The 9229-nt window shown below is 50.5% G+C and overlaps 1 non-coding gene across 1 annotated transcript; it reads left to right on the forward strand.

The window, feature by feature from the left end:
• The first annotated feature begins 8825 nt into the window (after positions 1-8825).
• On the forward strand, positions 8826-8961 carry LOC129082980 (U8 small nucleolar RNA). Its single transcript, XR_008530445.1, has one exon. It is a non-coding gene; the product is annotated as a U8 small nucleolar RNA (small nucleolar RNA).
• Positions 8962-9229: the final 268 nt, after the last annotated feature.

A 9229-nucleotide genomic window follows, 5' to 3' on the forward strand; every position in this document is an offset into this window, starting at 1 on the left:
TCTGGAGCGTCTCCGGACACTGAACCACCCCCCCACCCCCGGGCTGTGAACCTCGGACAGGAAGGGCTGGATTGTCTCAGTCTTCGCTGGGTCTCTAGCTAGGTGGGAGCAGGTCCTGGGGGATGCGCGTGGCACTAAGAAAGGGAAAGAGGGGAGGGCGAGGAAAAGAAAGAGAGGAGGCTCTTCACAATTTAAACCTCTTGTCTTGTTCCATCTTCTTTCCCTGAGCTGTGTCTCCAAGTATCCACCAGAGGGCGCGCTGACCCAGCAAATCCCTAATGCAGTGCCTCAGCCGGCGCTGCTTAAGAAAACGAATTGTGATCATGAGGATGATTGACGTCAATTACCGCTACTTAACGCCCCACTGAGATGGTCCCGCCTTGTAGGAGCTGACTAGGCTCCTGTGTTTAGAGGGGAGGAAATGTCCCCAGGAGGGAGCTGAAGTCCCGCTCTGGAGTCTGCTCCCACCACCTATCTGGTCTGGCGCTATCGGGGTCAGCACTTGCTGCCCCAAGTGCTGATGCTCTCGTGTCGTGTCATGTCCATGTGGTGACCTGTGCAGCGGCCCTCTCTGCCCACCTCGGTGTTTTCCCTCAGTATCGCTGGACGCCCCTCCAAGTCCTCCGGTCCTGGGCTCTATCTGTGTTCCAGTTCCCACACGTAGGAGGGGCAGAGCCCATCATGTCACGGGGCCCTCCCTGCAGGTCCTGAGGAAGGCACGGGTGCCTGGGCCTGTCCCCACAGCCCCCCTGGGCTGTCCCAGCCCCACTGGGGACACCCAGGTGCAGAAGCAGACTGCAGAGCTGCTTGGGGGCAGCAGCCTTGGGGACAGCAGGGGCCTCCCTGGGACGGAGACACGGTTATTTCGATCAGGTCAGGGTGGGCGCACGGCCAGGGAGGAAGCCCCTGCTTCCTGGGCTGTGAGGGGCCTCAGGGCCTGGGCCTGGGCTGAGCAGCTTCCGGAGGGGAGGTGCCGGGGCTGGGGAGGCCCCGCGTGTAACTAACTTCTCCCTGTAGCGTTTAGGCCCCTCCTCTCCTTGTGCACTGTCGCCCGGGATCCCTCAGTAAAGTGAATTAAGTGTCTGGCCTGGTCTCTCTGTGCGCTGGACAGTGGGGGAGGGGCGTGTCAGAAGTTGGGCCCCGGATGCCCCAGCCGTCCCCGGTGGCGTTCTGGCAGAGCACCCTGGGACTGCGCTGTCACAGACTTACCCCCAGTGTCCTTTCTGCTTCAGTGACTGTGCCCCCACCCCGCCTCCAGTCCCCACCCCGGCCCAGCCCCAACAGGGCCAGGGCAGGGTGCTTTTGCAATTTGGGGTCTAAGAAGCCCCAGAATCATGGCTATAGTCCACCTGGGTCCCCAGTCCCCGCTCGAGCGCAGATGTCAGCTGGCATTTCTCTCATGGCTGGGTCCTGAGTGCACTGGTTTAGATATTTTTAATATTCCATTTCCCGCTGCCTTTTCCAGAAAAAGCAGAATTAGCAAAAAGGGCCAGTCCCCTTGCCCACAGTTTCCTGGGCTGAGAGATCCAATCGGGCACGGTTTCCCCGCCGGCAGGGCATGCGCGGGGACAGTCCGGGACATAGCGAATTCATGCGGAGGTCTGAAATCAAGTGGGCGCAGGGGGTGGGGGCCAGGAACCGCTTTAGTTTTGCTCCAGTCATCGTGCCTACGTGAACCGCCCAGAATCTTCCTTTCCCGTCCCTCAGGGACATCTAGGGCCCAGCCCAGTCATATCTGGCAAGGAAAAGTAAAAAGTTCATCCATCCTGTCACATAGCTCCTCCCTACCAAGCGTGAGGCTGGTTAAGGACGCTCTGACTGATACCCGAACAATCCTGGGTTCTGTTAGGAAGAAAAAGGAGTGGGGGATAGCTTCACGGGTGGGCAGCAAAAAGTATTTCATACATGTTCTCGTTATCCGTTGCTACATAACAAGCTGCCCCAAAACTCAGTGCCTTCAGTCAACATTTATCAACATTTTGCACACAAGTCAGGGTGGGGCCCAACAGGAAAGCTCATCTCTTCTTGTGGCATCAGCTGGGGTGACTCTATTGAGAACTAAGGATCCTTTTCTTTTTCTTTTTCTTTTTTCTTTTTAAAGATTTTATTTATTTATTTTTCGGCAGAGGGGAAGGGAAGGAGAAAGGGGGAGGAAAACATCAATATGTGTTTGCCTCTTGAGCGCCCCCTACTGGGGGCCTGGCCTGCAACCTGGGCATGTGCCCTGACTGGGAATCGAACCAGTGACCCTTTGGTTTGCAGGCCAGCATTCAATCCACTGAGCCACGCCAGCCAGAGCCAGGATCCTTTTCTAAGATGCCTCATGTGGCTGGCAAGTCAGTGGTGGCTGTCACCAGGGAAACTGTTCCTAACCGATGAACATGCTACAGGCATGTTGTGCCAGAGCTTCCCAGGCCTGATTCATGGAATCTGTGCAGTGCCCCTATAATGGAGCTACCATGACCCCCAGTTTAGTGAGACACAGAGAAGTTTAGTGGCTTCCCCAACATCACACAATGGGTATGTGTCAGAACTGGGCTTTGAACCCAAATCTACTGGGTCCCGAAGGCTTACTTACCCATTAAGCTCAATAGCTTGCAGCCCTCTGGACGAATCTTCGCCTACTCCTTCCAGAAAGCACATTACAATGAAAAGTGGCTGAGAGCATGGTTGCTCTAGAAACAGCTTTCAGCCCACTCTGGATTATAAAATTGAGTGCATCCCTCCCTGACTTGTATACTGGGTTAACAACAAGTTACTTGCGACCTGCTGGAGACATGGTGGGGGTTGGGGCAGCTTCGGTTCCCAACCCACTGCCTGCCTTGTGAGCTGTGGCTGTGGGTGTCGCTACAACACATACCTCTAGGTGGTTTGCAGCAACAACGTTTATTTCTCATGGGCTTTATTACACATCAGTGTGGTGCGTTCAGGTCTTCCTCACTCCAGAGGCCAAAGGGGCAGCCTCGGCCCCAATTTGGGTTTGTTCTTCCAGTGGTGACAGGACACGGGGTGAATCTCGCAGCAGCTGTCATAGCTTCCGCTCCCACAGCGTACTCAGCATGTCCCCTCACACAACGTGGATGAAGGCAAGCCACAGGCCTCCTCTTTGAGATGGGGATGCATATTTCCCTTGAGCCAGGCACCATCAGCAACAGGGCAACGATCAGAAACGTCTACCCTCTTGAGAAGGGCAGTGAATGGAACGATAGAACAGTCTAACACACCACCGCCTCACAGCAAGGCAAACCCTCCTCCCATGTGGCTTAGGGGGTCTTGGCTTATCCACTAGACTGTGCACTGACCAAGGTTTGGGATTGGCCTGTTCTCAACTGAGTGCCCCACCACCGCCGGCTGTGTGTGTAACCTCGGTCCTTACTTCCCAGAGCCTCAACGTCCTCATCTGTAAAAACCAACCCCTGGGCCTTTTTGTGAAGTTCAGGTGTGATCATTCATGCAAAGCATGAAGCACAGCCCTGGGCACGTGGTAAACCTAAGACCTGGAGAAGAGGATGTGAGGAACCAAAGGCTGCGAAGGTCTCTTAAGACGATGACTGTGTGGAGCGCCCTCTGCTGGACAATGGCAGAACAGCAGGACTGCCGTGTCTGGAGACCTTCCGACCCTTCAGAACCACATCTGTAAAATCATGTGACAATGATGCGGAATGACAGCTTTGCAGTTTCTTTTCCACATTTGGAATTAAGGAAGGAAGGTAAAGAAGATTACATGAAGGTGGGAGAAAGCAAGGCGGGGACTGGATTGCAGGATAGTGAAGATTATGTGCTCTTTTGAGGGTGGCTACACTTCGGAGAGGTCAGAAGAGGGTTGCTCTGGCAATTTCCAAAGCGAGTTCGCCTGGACGCGCAAGAACAATGGGCAGGGCTTGCTTATGGCCAAGATAGACCTTTTCCAAGGAAGTGATATACCTTGGGGGGGTGACTACCCACCATAACCTGCCCAGCCAGGAATTTATGATCCGATCACCCTGTGATGCTGTTTTGGTCACTGGACTTACCAGGTTTATTATGGAGCCGCTGTCTCGTCCACAGTGCCAACACCATGAGGTTGTCTGAGGATTGATTAAATGAATGGGTGTCAAGTTACTAGAGCAATAAAATAATTAAAGATACATGCAGGTGCCCCTAACTGGTGTAGCTCAGTGGGCTGAGCATTGTCCCACAAACCGAAAGGTCACCAGTTCAATTCCTGGTCAGGGCATATGTCTGGGTTGGTGGTCCAGGTTAGAGGTGCGTGAGTGGCAACCTGTTGATGTTTCCTCTCGCGCATCAGTGTTTCTCTCCCTTTCTTTCTCCCTTCTCCTCTCTCTAAAAATACATTTTAAAAATCTTTTTTTTTTTTAAAAAAAAAGATAACCCCTGGCCTGTGTGGCTCAGTTGGTTAGAGTATCATCCCATAACTGAAGGATTGTGGGTTCGATTCTCCATCAGGGCACATACCTCAGTTGCAGGTGCGGTCCCTGGTCCTGATGTGTACAGTCGGTCTCCGGTCTAAGCGCATGCGGGAAGCAACCAATCGATGCTTCTCTCTCACAGTGATGTTTCTCTCTCTCCGGTCCCCTCTCCCCTCCTCTCTAAAAAGCAATGAAAAGATATTGTCGGGTGAGGATTAAAAATAGTTTTTCTTTAAACAAGATGAGTGCAGATCCCCATCTAGAGGTAGAATTTACAGGAAGGAAGCAGAAGTGGCATCGAGGCTGCCAGCTGCTGCTTACTGCCAGAAAAGTCACACCTGCCCTTGGGACTCTCCCTCGGAGCAAACTGCCGCTTGCTGGGAGCCCAAGAGACTGTGGGCGCTGCAGCCAGCACTCCCGGAGGGAGTCGCAGCCAACGTCACCATCTACTGCCACCATGTGTTGGGTGTTCCAGCGCATTCAAGCCCCCACACAAGGATAGCTCCGACCAACATCCCATGAAGCAGGAAAAAAAGTCCTGCTTAGCCCAGTCAAGCCCCCAAATCATAACAGATCATAAAATAGTTAGAGCTTAAACCATAACATTCTGGGGGATCGTTATTTTTAATGCAACAATAGAGAACAGAAACAAATAACACTAAGAACTTAGTAAACATGAGCTTCTGCTACTGCATCAATTAATCTTCAGTATAACTCTGAGGGAGACATCAAAATCACACCCATTTTATAAATGTGGAAACTGAAACACTAAGAGTTTGCACCCTTAACTCCACTATAACATTTGACAGAGTAAGAAACCGCACTCCAGAAGGACCCCTTCGTGTTAGAAGGCTGAAGGGACCCACTATATATTCGCATGCCGTGTCCCAGGAAAGCTGGCAAATCCAGAAACCTTTTGGGTACAGTTCAAAGAAGGATTTTTTAAGAGTATAGGATGCATGGGCTTCCTATTAATAGAACAGTCAATAGATAACCTGGGTTGTATGCATGGGGATGAATTGCTCATCTGCTTGGAGAAATTAAAAAAGAATAAATCCAAGCACTTAGATGCTGCATTGATCAGAACTACGGTTGAAGCTGTTGGCTGCAAGCTCCAAAGGTGTGGATGGCATCAGGGAAGAAAGAACCGGACATGTGTCCATAGCTAACTTCAAGGGAAGCTGGGAAATGTAGTCCCCGGCCAGGCAGCCCTGGGAGAGAGGAAGATGGGCTTTCGGTGGATCACAGCAGCAGTCCTACTTTTCGGGGGTCTTAAGCTCTTTCTGGTTACCTGAAAGCAGGAATAAAAAGTTTCCAGGTACCAATAGTCCAAATCAACACCTCCGCATGCCCTATCAAGGGATCCTTTAAGGCCTTGTGACTCAAAACCCCTTTGTGCACTCAGTGACAAGAGTCCAAGGACAGAGCCCTGGCTGGTGTGGCTCAGTGGACTGAGTGCCGGCCTGTGAACCAAAGGGTCACCAGTTCGATTCCCAGTCAGGGCACAGGCCTGTGCTGTGGGCCAGGTCCCCCAGTAGGGGGCATGCACGAGGCAACCACACACGGATGTTTCTTTCCCTCTCTTTCTCCCTCCCTTCCCCTCTCTGCAAAAATAAATAAATAAAGTCTTTAAAAAAAAAAAAAAAAGACTCTAAGGATGACTGCAGACAGGAAGTGCAGGGCCTGGAAGGGATATGCTGTTAGGCCCTGTAAGAGCACGAGGAGTGTACCTAGAGACTTAGGCAGTGTAGCTCTGGCAGTCCTCAGCCTCGGTCTTCTCTGTGTCCTTGTGGATGACAAAGAAGCCCCTCTTCACAGAGCAGCACCGCTGAGTGGGTCTGTGAAAGACCTGCTGTGACCCACAGCAGTTTACATCAGAGTCGCTGGAGTCCAGAGCCACTGCGCCACAGACACGCCACCTCTGGAATCTGACCGCCAGCACCACACCTGGAAATGTGAGACCCAAGGGGCAAGCTGCGAATCTGGATAAGCATGAGTCTGCTGTTAGAACGTTCGGTTCTCCCCTCCCTGGCTCAAACCCACACCTATTATTGTGGCTACAAGCCCCGTATGTCTAGCTTCTGCATAGCAATTCCAACGGGCAGAAAGTGCTTTCTGTTCATTAAAATCCATTCCCCTCTCCTTCCCTTAGTAATAAGATACTCACAGTAGCCCAGCTAGAAACATCTACCAGCCTCCCTTCTGGAGCTATTAGGTGTGGCTGCGTTCCTAAATTAGGCCCTTATCAACTCAAGTGATGAGTACAACTCCTTTTAAATGAAGATGCTAGCCCTCGATTTCTTCCTTCTTCCTTTCTCCTACCTGAGAAACAATGACTACAACAGGAGCACATTTAAAGATAGAAGCCATTTGTTGAACATATCAAAACTAATTCACTAAATGGCCTCACGAAGAAAAGGAGTCTACCCACTCCAGACCATCTAGAAAGCAAAAAAGGTTACCATAGTTAAATCACAAGATTTTGTTACATTTTCTCACTGTCTTAAACTCTTTTTTTTTTTCCTAGTCTTTATTTACACTTGAGTCTGGATATTTTCTAGTGGCCTGAATTCCGGGTCACTGATCCTATCGTCTACTGTGTCTAATCTGTACTGAACATATTTGTACCGAACATATCTGTACTGAATTCTTCATTTCATTTATGGTACTCGTCTATTCTATAATTGCCTTCTCTTTGCTGAAATCACCCATCCCTCCCTCTAACCTCTGCATGTTTCCTCTTTTGTTTTGAGCATATTAATTACAGTGATTTGTGGTCCATGTCTGCTAACAATATCAGGATTACCCATGGTCTCTTCATACTATCCATTTTTTCCCTCTTGATTTTCAGTCATTTGGCCTTGCCGGGAGCATCCTTGGTTATTGAATACCAGACATTGTGTATGAAAAATTGTACAGGCCCTGGAGAATATTACTTTCTTTCCTATGCAAATAGAGTGGGAAATATTATTTTAACCCAGTCAGAAACAGGGGCTGAACCTGGGCCGGAAGGGCTGCATGCAGAACTAGTTCAGGCTTGTTTGTGGATTTCCAGCCTGTAGCCTGGAGTATTAACTGGGGCCCCAGGGAAGACACTGGTAGCCCTTAAATGCCACTCCTTGCTCCTTGGCATCATGAGTCTGCTGAATACTCCAGTCTGCTTCTCAGAGCCTTTCTGTAGGGGAAGTGGAGGTAGTCTGGCTCCCTCACCCAGGTGCGTGGGAAACTGCAGGGAGCAGCTCCTCCCAACCTTGAAGGAGGCTGATAAAGCAGTGTTCCTACAGCCGTGGGCCTGGATCTCGCGGCCTTGAGCCCGGGTGCGATAAACTGCCCCGTAGCCTTGAGTAGGCGCGCATGCGCCGCTCGGGACAGTTACTTAACTTTCTGGCCTGCAGCCGGCTTTGTTTGGGGCTCGTACTTAAGGGATAGGAGTTTTGGACGAGGCGGGGAGTTGGGGTGCCAGCATAGACACAGGCTTGTGGCCTGTGTGTCTCCCGAATGAAGGCACGTCAAGCATCCCCACAGCTCCACGCATCTTCTTCCGTCTACCTGAGCCTCGGGTGGACCTGCCCAGCCTGCGGAGGCTGCAACACACTTTCTCAGTGACTTCTTCAGGCAGGGTCTAAGGTGTCTGAAAGGGAGAACGCTTAGGCTGGTTTTCACCGCTCCTTTCTCACCAGGACCCTTCTCTTTGGAGTCTCTAATTTTGTCTCTCCAGCCCTATGAAGTGTCCAAAGTTTTGCTGGTTTCTCTGCCCTTTGGGAGGGTTTTTCTGCCCAACGCTTTTGCCAGGACCCTCAGCCTCCTGCCTCATGCTCAGAAGCACCAGATACCTTGGATGGGGGACTACAGGATGTTGACTCATCTCATTGCTCTGCACTATTGTCCCGTATCTGGGGTTTTGTTCTTTTCACTCCTGGTTGCCTCACTCCCTCACCAACGCGTGGCTGCAGATCCACCTCCCAGTCGCAGCACATACCTGGGGTGCGGGGTCAATATCTGGTCAGGACACATGCAGGAGGCAATCAATCAATGTTTCTCTCTCTCTCTCTCCCCCCCCCTTCCTCTCTCTCTAAAATCAATAAATATTTCTCCAAGTGAGGATTAAAAAACAAACAGAGACTGCAGACTGCAAGGTAAATGAGCCCTTTGAGGCTGTGTAAAACCATTTGGTAGAACAGTGATGACTTCTATGGCAACATGGAAGACAGTCCGTGTGTTTATGAAGTTCGTGGCTTAGGGGACATTTGAGAAATAGTTTTGGGTTGTGGCAATATGTGAGTAACATAAAATTTGCCATCTTAACCATTTTACATCTATAATTCAGTAATATTAATTGCATTTACAATGTTGTGTATCCATCGTCACTCTCTAGTTCCAGAACATTCTCATCACCCCCAAAAGAAACCTTTTATATCGTCAGGTAGGATAACACTTACCTGTTCCTCCTTTTTGAGGGCAGATTGCGACATGATAATTGGAGTTCACATGACTCATGATTAGCATTTCTGTGCAATCAGGACTTGCAACACCCTGGTTGCTCCTATATGATTCAAAAACAGAAGGAGAAGGAGGAGAAGAAGGAGGAGAAGGAGGAGAAGAAGGAGAAGGAGAAGAGAAAGAAGAGGAAAGAGAAGAAGAAGGAGAAGAAGAAGAAGAAGAAGAAGAAGAAGAAGAAGAAGAAGAAGAAGACGACGACGACGAAGAAGGAGAAGGAGAAGGAGAAGGAGGAGAAGAAGGAGAAGAAGGAGAAGAAGAAAGCCCTGGCTGGTGTGGCTCTGTGGATTGAGGGTCTGCCTGCCAACGGAAATGTCGCCAGT

The sequence above is a fragment of the Pteronotus mesoamericanus genome, unplaced genomic scaffold (genome assembly GCF_021234165.1).
Source record: "Pteronotus mesoamericanus isolate MK-2021 breed Mesoamerican mustached bat unplaced genomic scaffold, CSHL_Meso_final scaffold_137, whole genome shotgun sequence".
NCBI classification, from domain to species: Eukaryota; Metazoa; Chordata; class Mammalia; order Chiroptera; family Mormoopidae; genus Pteronotus; species Pteronotus mesoamericanus.